This window comes from Acomys minous (genome assembly GCF_964271855.1).
Source record: "Acomys minous genome assembly, chromosome: 1".
NCBI lineage: Eukaryota > Metazoa > Chordata > Mammalia > Rodentia > Muridae > Acomys > Acomys minous.
In genome coordinates this window covers 2,576,771-2,592,311 of record NC_140483.1, presented here as the reverse complement: position 1 = coordinate 2,592,311, position 15,541 = coordinate 2,576,771, and positions in this window count along the sequence as shown.

Sequence of the window (15,541 nt, the reverse complement as noted above, 5' to 3'; positions counted from 1 at the left end):
CCCACACAGTGCAAATAGTTTGCTACTGTGGACAATCTGAAGCAGCAACCTCATATCCCACACCTGAGATTAAAACAAAAATATGTTTACATAACATAATTGAGTTTTTAAAGAAACCGAAGTCCCGCTATAATATTGTGATGTCAATATTAATGTGTGATCTTGGGGATGAACAAGGAAAAAAAAAAAAGATTGTGAAGTGACAATGATGCATTTGTGTGTCAAGTTGACAACGGTCAGGTGTGGTTTTATGCCAACATGGCATAAGCCAGAGTCATCTGAGAGGAAGGAAGGCTGCTGCCCCACCTAAGATCTGTTGGTAGGCAAACCTATAGGGCATTTCCTTAATTAGTGTAGGGCATTTCCTTAATTAGTGATCGATGGGGGAGGACTCAGTCCATTGTGTGTGGGGCCACGCCTGGGCTTGATGGCCCTGAGTTCTATACGAAAGCAGGCTGAGCAAGCCAAGCAGAGCAAGCCAGCAAGCAATATGCCTCCAAGGCCTCTGCACCAGTTCCTGCCTCCAGGTTCCTGCTGTGTTTCAATTCCTGCCCTGACTTCCTTCAATGTTGAATAATAATATGGCAGGGTAAGCCAGATAAACCCTTTTGTCACCCAATTTGGGTCATGGCATCCCATCATAGCAATAGTAGCTCCTAAGACAATGTGTTAGGTTGGTTGGGTGGTGGGTTTATGGTTTTTCATTTCTGTGGTGTTATTGTTGTTGTTGGTTTTTTTTTTTTTTTTTTTTTTTTTGGTTTATTGAAACAAAGTGTTGTAGAAGCCACCGCTTGCAGAAAGCACTAAAGAAATCAAACTTGTAAGACACAGAGGCCTTTCTCTTCCAGTGGAAAGGATGCACACTCCACTTTTCATCTAGAAGGCTGTGAATGGAAGGGTTGGCATCTAGCGAAGCCAGCCCTCACTGACTTCTGAGCCCTGTCTCTCTGCCATGAGAACACATATTTATACAGGCCCTTATGCTGAGCACCGTCTCAGCCAATAGACCTCATTTTTGTCACAAGTGCTTTGCTAAAGAGATGTACTTTGCAATGGAGCTCTGATGCAACCATTGCCAAAGTTTTGTTGTGATAAATGTCACATAGAAACTTTTCTCTAAAGATCTATTGTGTTTAATTGTGTATGTCTATGCTCTATCTTTCTGTGACTTTTAAAAGCTAATTTCAGAAATAAAAGTATATAATTATGTTCTGTGATGGCTGTACCTTTTCTGCACAGTGATTTGTAGGCCCACCCCCTCATCAGAGGACAGAACTCCCAGACATTCAACACTGGCAAGTTTTATAGACTTCCAGGTGTCTCCTCATAATTGCACCGGCCCGACCTACTCCAACGCCCTCCTTGTCGCCCTGATGGAGGACGATCACACGGAGGAGATTCCCTCCAGTAGAGTTGGACTGCGCTGTATGGGGCCCCCGGCCTGAGGGACAAGGTGCATGCTTCCTTTGTTTTCCTAGACAGTGTTTTCCTGTCTTCTCTTAGAGGCTAATCATTTTTTATTTAGCCTCTCTTCATATCTGAAGCTTGGTTACATGAGCTCAGCTGAAGCTCTTTCTTTTCTTCAAATCACCCATGAGGTGTTTTTCTGTTTACACTCACCAGTGGGAAGTCATTTAATGTTCACAGAACATAAACATGCATCTGGCAGAATCTGGATCCTGGTGGCAGTTTTAAAGGAAAATGTGAAGACTGACATCAGAGGTCTTCAGAGAGGAGACTCAAGACATGAGCATCTGACACGGGAGCAGAAGGTCTGCTCTTTGTTTCTCCCACTGCTGCCTTAGGGGCTGTTCAGGAAAGCCCAGTCCACACAGGAAGCAGAAGCAGGCAGATCTCTCTGAATCCAAGGCCAGCCTGGTCTACATAGGACGTTCCATGCCAGCCAGAGCCATATAATGAGACCTTGTCTCAAAAAGAAAGAGAAAAGGAAGAAAGGGGTGGAAGAGACAGAGGAAGGAAGAGACCAGGCTTCCTAGTTGTCTTAATTTCCTCAACTTGACGATATTCTATATAATGAACACATTTTCCCAATGTACATTATAATAAATATATAGTATACATGTGGTGTGTGTGTGTGTGTGTGTGTGTGTGTGTGTGTGTGTGTGTGTGGCCAGCATGTATGCCAGCCTAGTTGATCAGTTCTCAGCTTACACAAGATATCAGTTGGAGGTCTGGGTAAGAACTCTGCCACTTGGCACAGGCCAGAGAGAGAGCTTCCCTGAGCTGTGCACCCTGTGTGCATCCCTTCCCCCACCTTAGTCCTGATGCTGCTCTGTGCCATCTCTGGATTCTCTGCTGTGGTACCCTCCCCACCGGCAGCCCCAGCCTACAATGGTCTCTCACTAGTGATGGAAGCCCTCCGCCTGGCTAGCAGAAACAGAACGGAAGATCTCTGAGAGCAGCAGCACGGGAGGGATGGCCCCGGGCCTTTTGCTAAGCCTGGCCTGTGTTTGGTGCCTGCTGCAGTTGGTAACAAGGGGCTAGGCTGAAAACTTTCATACCATCACAAAGTGAGAGGCGTTTCTCTTCATCTCTGTCCTGGAAGGAAACAGCTGGAGCGGACTCAGCAATGAGGTGCTTCTAATTATACTCTTTGTTAAGAGAATAATTAGAGAAAAGGTTAAACGCTGATGTTTAGTCTGTTGGCAAGCATAGCAGAGTATCATTAACAGTGTCAGGAGCTCTGTCCCATGCGGTGGGTCTTGAGTTGGCCAGTCATTGGTTGGCCATTCCCTCAATCTCTGCTCCATCTTTATCCTTACACTTCTTGTAGGCAGGACAAATTTTGGGTAGACGGTTTTATGGGTGAGTTGGTGTCCCCCTCCCTCCACTTCAGGAGGTGGTGAGTTCAGGCTCCATGTCCTATGTCCCCCCCTTTTAGGGTCTCAGCAAGGGTGACCCCCATAGACTCCCAGGAGTCCCCCCTGTCCCAGAGATGCTCCCCACTGATTTCCATTCTCTCTTCAGGTCCTCCCCCTCCCACTCACAGCTGATCCAGCCCTTGTTATCCTCCCCTACACACTGAGAAGCAGCAAAGGGGGAAGTAGCGGTGGTGGCGGAGGAGGGGGGGGAGGGGGGAAGTGTGAGGATGGGCGTAGGCTTTGATCTTTTACAAGCTTACATTACATGCCTTTAATCCCAGCATTCTGGAGGCAGAGGCAGGTGGATTTCTGTGATTTCGAGGCCAGCCTGGTCTACAAAGCGAGTCCAGGACAGCCAAGCCCTGTCTCGGAAAACCAAAAACTGGAAGCGTGTGACAGTTCCAAGCATGGTGATGAAGCAAAAACAGCAAGTCTGGAAATAAAGACGTGAAACTTCATCACAGAGAACTTGACAATGACAATGTCTTAAGGAAGCCACAAATAAAATAAAATAAAATAAAATTTTAAAAATTAAAAAAACCCACTAATACTAATAAACAGTTCAACAAGCTTACTAGATATAAGATCAATACACAAAATTTGTATTTCTTCACACCTCTAATAAATCATCTAAAATAAAACATTTTTAATTTCCTTTGGGCCTGGAGAGATGGTTCCTTTGGTAAAGTTCTTCCTGAACAAGTGTGAGGATCCATGTTTGATCCCACAACCTGTGTAAAAGCTGGGGGCTGGGCAGAGGCATGCACCTGGGTAAAAGCTCAGGGCTGGGCAGAGGCATGCACCTGGGTAAAAGCTCAGGGCTGGGCAGAGGCATGCACCTGGGCAAAAGCTGGGCAGAGGCATGCACCTGGGTAAAAGTTGGGGCTGGGCAGAGGCATGCACCTGGGTAAAAGCTGGGGGCTGGGCAGAGGCATGCACCTGGGTAAGAGCTCAGGGCTGGGCAGAGGCATGCACTTGGGTAAGAGCTCAGGGCTGGGCAGAGGCATGCACCTGGGTAAGAGCTCAGGGCTAGGCAGAGGCATGCACCTGGGTAAGAGCTGGGGGCTGGGCAGAGGCATGCACCTGCAATCCTAGCACAGGGATGGCAGAGAGCAGAAGATCCCTGAAGCTTGCTAGCAAGCCAGCCTAGTCCATCAGTGTGCCCATGACAGCACCAGCAGAGTCTCAGGTGTTTTCTTTGTAAAAATTAAGATCTAAAATCCGTAAGGAATTACAAAAAAGCCAGACTATCTAGAACACATTTAAAGAGGAAGGCAGGACAAAGTTGAAGGACTTAAACTTTTCAATTCAGAAGTCAAATCAATACAATGTACCAGCATAAGAGACAAATGAATGGAGTGGAAACAGTATATCCACAGTAGACTGATTTTTTTTTTCTCCCTTGGGGAGAGGGAAGGCAAAGCCTCCACCCCACCCCTTGGCCCTGGATTGTCACTGTTTGCCATTACACAGAGCTTTCAGCCGAGCTCTTGACAGGACACTGAGGCCACGCAATAAAAAAAACATCTGTTGAATAAGGATGCAGAGGGAATGGGTAGCCACATTTTTAAAAATTACAGAAATTAATTCAAAATAGACAAGACCTAAATATAAGAGACATTTATAAAATTCCTAGAAGAAAACATAATGACAAGTACAATAGATTCCTGGACATTATCTCAGAGCTATAGTGCTAAAGGAAAAGCTATAAATTGGTTTTCATAAAAATTTAAATATTCTATGCTTCAAATAAAATTACCAAGAAAGTAAAAAAGCAGCCACAGAAAAAGAGAATCCTGTTACATATAATAAAGTACCTTTATAAGACTACATAAAGAACAGTTGGAGTTCAATAATTTAAAATGCAAATATTCTAATTTAAAAATGGATAAAGATCTAAATTAGGATTTCTACAAAGGAGTTATAAAAATGATGGATCTCTGTGAGTCCCAGGCCAGGCTGGTCTACAGTAAAGTTCAGACTTGCCAAGACTGCACAGCGAGAGCCTGTTTTTAAAACAAAAAAGCAGTAAGCAAACAAAGAGGTGTTTATTACTCAGTGATGAAAGCCACTGGGGAAAAAAACAAGTCATGGGCATTGGTAAAGATGCTGTGGTGTTTTGAATGAAAGGGCCCCACGGGCTCAGAGGGACTTAGTACTATTAGGAGCTGTGTTCTTGTTGGAGGAAGTGTCTCACTCCGGGGTTGGCTCTGTGGTCTCGGAAGCTCAAGCTAGGCTTAATGGCTGGCTGTCTCTTCCTGCTGCCTAAGGCTCCAGATGTAGAGCTCCCAGCTCCATCTCCAGCGCCATGTCTGCCTGCACGGTGCCATGCTTCCCGCTGTGATGATAATGGACTAAAACTCTGAATGTAAGCCAGCCCCAGTTAAATGCTTTCCTATATGAGTTGCTGTGGTTATGGCGTCTCTTCACAGCAACAAAGCCCTAAGATAGAAGCTGGTACTAGGGGCAGGGGTGTTGCTGTGATCCGCCCGACCATGTGATGGCTTCTTGGCAGAATGTGGACTTTGGGATTTTGGATTAGAAAAGCAGTCTATGTTTTCATTGGGACTCAATCGGCCATCCTAGTAACTGGAGGACAGTGCTGCTGGGGTGATTCGAACTGTAGGGGCCTGGCTCGAGAGGCTCCAGAGGAGAATGTTAGTGTGTGGCCTAGAGGTGGCTCTTGTGATATTTTGGCAAAGAATGTAGCTGCTTTCTGCCCTTGTGCAGAATGTCAGCCTGAGGCTAAATTGAAGAATTATGGAAGAACAGCTTTGGCAGAGGAACTTTCCAGACGGTCTAGTATTGAGTGGGTTGTGTGGCTATTAGTGGACAGTCCTAGGCAGATTTATAACGAAAGGAGCAAACTGAGCAAGGAAAAATACAAAATGGCGGCTGGAGGGGGAAAGGAGCAGGAGGAAGTGTGAGCAGATTAACAAGTCTGACACTAAGTGGAGTAAAGGGAGTGGTGACCTCAGGGCTCAGCAGGGACCTCAGCAAACAGGGGGTCTCTCTTCCCTCTTTGCCCTCCGGAGAGCTGGCTGGCTCTCACATCACAGAGCACAGGGCGTGGGCGTGGCACCAGACCACAGTGGTTTAAGAACAAGAACAGCCATGGATCAGAGGGCAGGGAGACCGCGCAGAGATGTGACGCAACGCACGCATGGGTTTTGAAATCAGACTAGGGAAAAGATTTCGTTCTCCCCCTCCTCTCTGGTTGTATAAATTCAATGATTATCTCAATTTTTGCGTGTTTTGTCTTTCTCACTCATAAAATGGAGTGATATCTGCCCCATGAGTTTGTTTTGAAGAGTAATTTCTATGCAACTCATAGCAGCCGTCTATGTAGCTTGTAGCAGTTGCTCAGTAGGTGAGCTAAGACTATTTTGTGTGGAAGACGGACAGCCAGGAGACCAGTGGGAGGCAACTGCAGTGGTGCAGGTTCAAGCCTCAAGGGTGAGCTATGCTGAAGGTCATAAAAGTCATTGGCCAGACAGATTTAGACACTTGAAACAGATGGAGAGAGTGCAACACCTCTATACTAGATTTTGGGGGCTGGGAGTTCGAAACAGGGTCTCTCTGTGTGGCCTTGGCTGTCCTGGACTCACTTTGTAGACCAGGCTGGCCTCGAACTCACAGAGATCCGCCTGCCTCTGCCTCTGCATGCGCCACCACTGCCCAGCACTAGATTGACTTCTAATAAGTGCCCGTGTTACTGGTCATCTCTGTCTGGACCAGGTGTTTTCACCGTCTTGGCATCTTGTTCAAAGAACCGAAGCACACACAAAAAGCAAAGTAGCAAAGGATTTTATTCAGAAGCAAAGGGAAGTACAGTGTGGTTAGGTTGCAAGCGAGCAGCAGGTCCTCAGCAAGCGTGCTTTCAGCTGCTGAACAGAGCGCTCTAATTTGCCAGTTTGCCCCCAGGGATGCTGTCTCTGCCTCACTGCGATTACGAAGGCCGTCTGGGTTTCACTTGGGCTCTAAAGACTGCCAGTCCTCATGCTTGCTCAGTGTCCCCCTGCTCCGGTGCTGTTAGAGCGGGCTAAGTCATTTCAAACTGAAGTCCACAGGGACAAGTCAGTGAGACAGTTCTTCAGTGACCTGAGATGACAGTCTCAGAAACAGCAACGCCTGATCCCATGGAGCATCCTTCACACTTCAGACGCACTGGTTTGACCCAGTTTGCGAGACTCTGATTCCTGTTTGTCAGCCTGAGTCCTACGGGTGTACCGACAAGCACAGTGCTGCAAGGAGAGCTGGGTACCTAGCTGGCAGCGGCTTGGCGCTCGTCCCTAGTTGGCAGTGGCTCAGTGGGGACATAGGTGCTCAGCTCTCTGTGCGTAGATGCAGAGGCAGGTCTGCACCCAGCTGTGGCTCCCTGGCTGTGTAGTCAGTCACTGCCTTAGATACACAAGCCATAAGCCTTCTCTCGGCTTCCAGAAACATCACAAAAGGCCTACTGAACAGCTCTCCACCTCTGGGTCCACCTGACTGCCTCCTCCTCTTGCCCTGCACATTTCCTGAACTTCTCTCTCTCCACCTCCACATCATGGCCTTTTATTGCTTCTGCACAATGCAGGGGCTGCTCAGTTAAAACTCCTTACTGGGGCTGGAGAGGTGGCTCAGCGGTTAGGAGAACTGATTGCTCTTCCAGAAGACCTGGGTTCAATTCCCAGCCCCTCGTGGCAGCTCACCACTGTCTGTAACTCCAAGATCTGAGACACTCACACAGACATATATGCAGATAAAACATCAATGCAGGAAGTAATAAATAAATAGGCTCCTCACTGAGGTATTGGGACCATGCTTTCAGCTGCTGCTTGCAAACCTCTGTTGATACGTAGGAAGAAGTAGGTCAAAGGGCGGAAACACATACAGGAATCTTTGCTTTTCAGCCAAATAGTGCCACTGTGACAGCACGTTAAAATCCATCCAGCAGTGAGAAGATGCTTTACCTGAGTTTCAATATCCAGCACTCACATAACAGTTGGGGGGGTCTAAAACCCCAGCACTGAAAGGCAGACAGGCAGACACCGGGGGCTTGTTATCCAGCCAGTCCAGGAAAAATGGCCGATTCCTGCTTAGATGAGAGACCCAGCCTACATGTAGTATCTTAATGCATCTCTCAACCCTCATGAGAGAAGTTTCTGTTTTCAGTAGAGGTGGTCAACACATAGAGTCACAACTGGCCAAGGTGCAGAGAAAGAAATACTAGGGAATGCTCAGCCCTAAACGGGATGATGTCAGTATCACACCCCATCCTCATGGGGTTCAGGGATCATCGAAGAAAGAGGGGCACAAAAATCACAAGATCCAGAGGCAACAGATGACTCAGGAAAACTGTTCTCTGGGCACACCAGGGCATTGCACATATGAACTTCACAACATCTGTGGCTGCAGCTGTGATGCCTGCACACACAAGACCTACACATCAAACCCAGACTGAATCCCAGCATGGTGGGAGAGGCAGGCAAAGTTCCACCTCCAGCTTAGAGCTGCTGGAAGAGGGACAGTCAGCTCCCCAGAGAGCTGCAGGCCTGACGGCTGCATGTGCTCCACCCTACCCTATGCACACACATGAGCGCCTCCCCAATCAACACACATGAGACAAGTAAAAATTGAAATACCTTTAAAAAAAATAGAATCTTAAAAATAAACAATTAAAACCCATTCCAAATATCCTTATGATAAGGTTGAATCTGAAAGGGGTTTTTTTTTGTTGTTGTTTTATTTTGTTTTTCCCAAGACAGGGTTTCTCTGTGTAGCCCTGGCTGTCCTGGACTCGCTTTGTAGACCAGGCTGGCCTCGAACTCACAGCGATCTGCCTGCCTCTGCCTCCTGAGCGCTGGGATTATGTGAAAGTTTTACTTCTGTTTTGGTTTGTGTGGAATTTCATGTTTTCTGTGTCCTATCCCTTGTCCCCAGGGACTGTCTCTGTCCCCTCAGCTTGTGCAGTCCCCACACAGTTGTAATCAGTAGCGGTGATCCTTTGAAGTCACTACATGTGTGTGATGATTTGTTTTATTTTTATTTTTATTACAGTTATTTGAGGCAGGATCTTGCTCTGTGGACCGTGTCTTGGAGGTCACTATGTAGCCCAGGATAGCCCAGATCTTGTGGCGAGCAAGCCTTTCCTCTTGAGCGCCATCCCACCCACCTGTGTACCTAGTCTTGCCCTTTCTATATCACGAGCATCTCAAGGCAGCATATCATTGGTTTTGACAAGTGTTTGTTAAGAGAACTTATCTTGCCTTGCCAATTTTAACAGTCATCTTAGGACAGCATGCGATGATTGACAACACAGAACTCCAAGCCTCCAAACTCTTGTACCACACACCCACACCCGCACAGGCAGGGAGGCAGCTCGAAGGAAGCACCACCTGGTCCAGACTCTGGGTGGGTTAGCCAGTCAAGGAGACTAAGAAGCTGGTGTGGTGGAACTTGCTCTACCAGAATGCATTACCTAGGCTAGCCTGTCACCCACCAACCCCTGCTGCCACATCTGCAAACAACACGGTCTCTGCGTTAAAATTACAGGCCGTTACTTATACCCTGCACCTGCCGATGCCAGTTTAACACAGTGTGCATGGAAAACTGAAGGAATGGACTGGCTTTGCCCTGGGCAAGGCTCGGGCCCGGAAGACTGCTCAGCACGTTGAGTCTGAGGAACAGGTGAAAGTGGTAGTGAGCGTGTACTAGCACAGGTGTGACCTGGCCGCCTACCTTGGCCTGGTGAATTGTGGGCTAGCGGCACGAGAGCATGGGAAAGCAGGAAGGAGACCAGATAAGGAGACAGTCCTTGAACAAAGGACAACAGCTGACACCAGAAAGGCAGGGGAGATGATGGCGAGGTGACTCCACGTGGTCTGGCCTTCCAGGTGTCGGTCGGGCAGGATGACCACAAGGCCACCTCCTAGGCGAGCTGGCTTGAAGCTGACTACCAGTGCCAGCTTTACTCCAGCCTTTGCTTAGTTTTCATCGTCAGGACTGGAGGCTGAACTGGAGCCTCATGAATGCTCCGCCCAGGAGCTACTGCCCCACCTGCCTTTACTCTGAGACAGGGTCTCACTTCATTGTCCAAGCCAGCCTGAAGTTGAAATCTTCCTGCCCTAGCTCCTGAGCAGAGAGGTTACAGGCCTAGTTACTGCTGGATCTGCCTTTTTGATTGTAATCAAGATTTTTATCTTAGGATGCCTGGTCTTCCTGTGTTGCCTGGGCTGGCCCTGAACTCCTGAGCTCAAGTCATCTCCAAGCTGCTGGGAGCACAGAGTCTTGCCAGGCCTGGGTACTATCCATGATAACTACCCAGTGAGGACTGTTACATAAAACTGGCAGTCCTGGCACATGTCTATAATCCCAGCACCTGAGAGGAGAGGCAGGAAGGACAGCAAGTGTCAGCCCAGTTTGAGCTACAAAGCAAAAGTCACTTCAAAAATACAAAACCACGGCTTCCTCAGGTCCCCGCAGTTCTCCACAAGCAAGCAGGAGGCGTCTGCTTTGTTGCTGAAGATGGGTCTCTTCCTATCTCATTTGTCCATACTTTGCTCTCATACAAAACCTCTTGGAGGAGGCTGACCTGGGGAGGAACACATCCTAGAACCCACCCATCTTATTCACTGTTTTTCCTTGTACACACTCCAACCTTCCTGAGGTCATTTCAACTTCTTTGAAGTTGGTATTTTACCCAGGGGTTTCCAAGGAGAGAGAGCCAATTGGGTAGACGATGGATGTAATAGTGTAGGGAGGGGAGGAGAAGAGGAGAAGGAGGAAGAGGGGGAGGAGGAGGAAGAGGAGGAAGAGGAGGAGAAAGAGGAGGAGGAGGAGGAGGAGGAGAAGGAGGAGGAGGAGGCCTGGAGGCAAGGTTGCTGTTGCAGTCCTGAGCGTGAGGTCCTCTGCATTGTCCCCGTTCTTCCCCCAGGGGCTTCAGGCTTTTCTCTCAGTGCCTCCGCCCCACTGAACAGGGCCCACCACATGACTGATCTGCTTCGTTCAAGTCTCACTCGTCGAAATCCCTCACTCCGACACCTAGGCTAGTATTTATTAAACAACTGGACACCATAATCCGGCTGGGTTGACTAGAAATAAAACCAGCCATGGCAAGGACTCTGGTGCTCGGGAGCTCTATACGCTCCTCACTGTGCTGAGCAGTAACGAGCTGAGTAGCCAGGCAGGTGGTGAACAGCCGTAACTCTAGCCGGGAGCCCAAGGCAGGAGGAGGACGCTGGCTGGAAAGCAGCAACAAACACTGGTGAATGGGCTGCAGCTGGTGCTGTTGCAGGGCTGGGAATCATATGAGCAAAGCTGGAACTGATTACGCCTGATTATCTTATATCTTCAGGTAGAAAGAGCATCTCTGCCTCTTCCCATGTCTCCCTGGGTGGTGCTGACGGTGGTGGTAGCCCGCTAGAGCCCAACTCATCACAGCTGTCAAGAGATGAGAGTGACCGGATGGCGGCTTAGTCATGTCATGGACCAAAGACCACAGAAGTATTAAAAAAAAAAAGAAAAATGGTCCTTCAAGAGTCTCTTCTCCTCCCTGTTCATCTGGACATTAATCTAGATGATAATAACAATAATGAAAAGGTTTCCCTTCAGATGTTATTAAAGTTCCACTTCAGTTGCTCTTTTGACACGCAGGGAGCCAGGTTATTTTTCTGGCTCAGATTTGGGAGCAGAGGGACAAAGCCAGCCTGAGTGACAAGGAGTAGAAGGGATGCTGTTTGAACTGAGTTCAGGGCCAGCGCGGGTCACAAAACGGGGTTGTGATGAAGTTTTGCTCAGGACAGAGGACAGGACATGCAGGTGCCTCATGAGCTGCTGTTTCAAAGGCTAAAAAGTGGCTGAGCATACGGACCCTTCCTCACTCTAGCAGCCGTTGACATGTGTTTGCATAGAAGGAATTTTCTTTAAAATATGGTCAGGTGGTGTTTATTTATAAAACACTGCAGAGACATGAGTCCTGCCTTGGGAAAGAGTCATCTGGCAACATGTTTTTAAAAGTATCAAGTATTATTATGCGAAGAAAAAACAAAAGAATGGGGGTCACCAAGGCATTCCCACTGCCACTTGTGGAAAGCATTTAGGATCCTCTTTGTCAGGCTTAGGAGGCCAAGTCAGAGCTCAGGCCAACTCCTGTGCTAATGCCCTGAGGACGGACATGCCAGAGTAGGGCGGGTTTGTCAGTGCTTAGGGAAGAGAGAGCTTCAGGCAGAACTATACTTCCTGTTCCTAATGTGGACAGATGTGGCTGAAGATAATGTAATGTACATGGATCAACTCCCACCCTGCATTTAGTAAGTTTCTTCCTTTGTATTCATATTTCCTCTTCATCCATCCCTCCAAGTCCCCAGAACCCAAAGGACACCCTGAAGCCAACCTAGACCCAACTAGACAGCCTAAGTGGAGCAGACTGTGGGGAGAGCAGAGTCCTGGGTTCAGAGGGCACAGGGCCTAGCAGGGTGTGCAGTTAGACCTTCACTCGGAAACTGGTCAATCTACTGAGACAGAATTTCCTCAGAATTAACTTGCTAGCATGCATCAGCTATTTCTGATAAAGTTGGAATAAGGAAGGCATTCCCATTGTCCTATTTTTTCTCCTGAAACAGGATCTCATGTAGCCCAGGCTAGCCTCAAATTTGCTTTGTAACCAAGGATGACTTTGAACTTCTAATCCTCCTGCCTCTATCTCCCTCATGCTGGGACTCCTGGTGTGAGTCACCTCCAAGCCCAGTTTACACACTGCTGAAGATCGAACCAAGGTCTCATGCTCGGTAGGCAAGCACTCAACAAATCCCCATCCCTCCCTCAAGGGCTTTTGACAGCATTTACTCATGTGGCTTGACAACACTGTGAGCAGGCCAGCTGACCTATGCAAACAAAAGTTGATTTCATACCTGAATAAGAAGCAGGACACATCTCACCAGGCAATCAAGCCAGGGATTCCTTCCTGTCCTTGACGGCTCTGTCAACTTGACACAGGCTAGAGTCATCTGCGAAGGAGGCCTTACCTGCAGAATGGCCTATATTAGACTGGCCTCTGGGTACATCAGTCTGTCAAAGACTGTCTTGATTATTAAGTGATGCAAGAAGGCCCTGCCCTTTATGGGCAGCATCATTCCCAGGGCACAGAGCTGGGCTATGTAAGGATGCTCAGCATGAGCCCAAGGGAATGAGCCGGCAAGCAGCGTTCCTCTGTGGTTCCTGCTCATCCAGTCATCATCCCAGATAGCCTGAGAAGGGACAAGTTAACATGGGACAAGCACTTAAAACCTTGCCCGGTGCTTAGAAAACATTAGCTAATAGGAGTAATAACAATGCTGTAGTCAAATGAAATCAACTTTCTGTCCCATAGAGACACGTCCCTGGGACTAGTCTTCTCTGTCTTTTTATCTCGGATTCTATTAAATCCTTTTATCACAGGGTGGGATGTTAAGGAAGGAGCTGCTGCAATTGCTGCCCATTTTTCATCTATCCTCAGAGGCTGAGTGACCTAACTGGTCTCATGGGGATTATAGCCAGCATACTACATGGCTCTTCCGGCTGGAATTCCACCATAGGAGGGGCCTAGGCTTCTGAGGGCCAGTCTCCCCACCCTGTGCTTGGTGAGTGCTGCTTCCTCAGCCCAGCTCAGTGTCCCTCACTCAAGTGCTGCAAACTCCTGTGGAACAGAAACGCTACAGTCAAAACAGCTGAATCTCTCTCCGACCTTACTTATTCCCTATACACTTTCATGAACAGACGAACAACACAGGAAAACCAACCCCGTGCAGAGGCCCTCAGCATCTTTCCGCCTGCCTCCCTCTGACTGACACCTTGCAACCCATTTTCTCTTCCCCCTCTTGAAGCAAGACCATTAGATTCTGGCCATATCGTCTGCTCAAGCACCGGTGGCTTCAGAGGGGACGACAAGCGGGTCTTGCCTCCAGCTGTCACTATGCCCTCTGCCTTAAAAGACTCTTGGGGCTAGTGTAATGCTATGACCCAGAGCCCAGTGCAATGCCAGGCCCTGCTGGGGGCCCAGGAGACCAGCCTGACCTAGGCCAGGTCCTAGACTAGAGCACGATGCTCCTCCTCTGCAGAGCTCCTTGGCGAGGCAGGGGCGGGGCTCACACACCAGTCCTCCTCACTGTTGCTCCCAGGGAGGGCCTCTCACCCACTTAACCATTCGCATCATTAAAAAAAACTCTCTCTGCCCCAGAGGAATGGGACTAGATTTCTTTTGTTAAAATCTCATTAAAGGCCGCTTCAGCCTGTAATAATTTCCTAATAGATGGCAGTGCTATTCGGCTCAGATTGTTTTTTTTTTTTTCCCATTTATTCTTGGGTCTCATAATTGTCTTATCTCCAAGGCATTTTGGTTGTCAGTGAAGTGTGACAGATGCTTCAGCCCGTGAGCCAGTAGCTGAGCGTTTTATAATATCCGAGGGTTGCGCCTCATTCTCTGGCCTGCTTCCCCTTTTCCCTTCTGAAGCTGTTTCCTATTCAGGTGTGTTGGGGGTGGGCACAACTGCCAGGTATTCTTCTGGCTGGTGGTTTTCCTTAAGCCTCCCTGCCAAAGAGCTCTCCTCTGGCTGGCTGCACCTGCACAAACCCCAAAGGCAAACAATTTAGATCAAAACAAAAAAAGTGTTTTCTGGATATGTACCCAAAGGACAGCAATTATAACATTTTCAGAAATGTGCAACAGTCTAGACTAGAGCATCGGGTTATGGTGGGAATCGATAACATCGCAGATGCGGCCCAGCAGTGTGAACCAGTGCACAGAAGGCAGCCCCGGAAGTGATGTGAGGACGCTGGGGTACGTCCCGGAAGTGATGTGAGACTCTTGGGTATGCCCCGGAAGTGATGTGGAGGACTCTTGGGTCCAAGATAGCTGCAGAAGGCGCTCTTGGCTTTAAGCCTAAGCGAAGAGTACTTTGCCCCATTCTGTAAAATGGGAAGCTTAGTAGGGCAGGAAGGAATGGGTTGGTTATGTGTCCTCATTTGCCATCTTGCTTGTCGATCAGTTTTGTTCACCAATCAGAATGCATGGCTGCTGAATCACTAGTTGACCTCTGCCGCAGCCATGGGGCAATACTCTCCCTGATATTTGACAGAGAAAGGCAGTTCTGTAAATACTACACCAGTAATAATAGCATCTCTATCCCGGCTGGCTAGCCACTCACTCACTGTTGGCAATGTTTAAAACCTAAAAGCTTACCCGGGAACGGTGGTGGGGCAGAAAGATAGGAAGCACCAGGCCAGCTTGGGCTACAAAACAAGAACAGTCTCAGAAAATAAAAGCCAAAGGAAGAGCCTTAAGACCTTGTATTAATTCGTTTCCTTCTCACATCGAAGGAGACAAGCATTGCTGCCACCATTGTCACCGTTCTTAAAATGTGACAATGCTAAACATAAGACTCTGGGCCTCAGGCTCACACCGTAACTCTGTGCGTGTGCGAGAGAGAGAGAGAGAGAGAGAGAGAGAGAGAGAGAGAGAGAGAGAGAGAGAGAGAGAGAGAGAGAGAGAGAGAGAGAGAAACTGTGGGGTTAGGATATTTGAGAGAATAAAACATTTGCTTCAAAATAAAAATATAATAATAATATTATAATAACAACAACAACAACAACAAAGACCAGATTGTATGCTGAGGACAACAGGTATGAACTCTAGTGTGTCA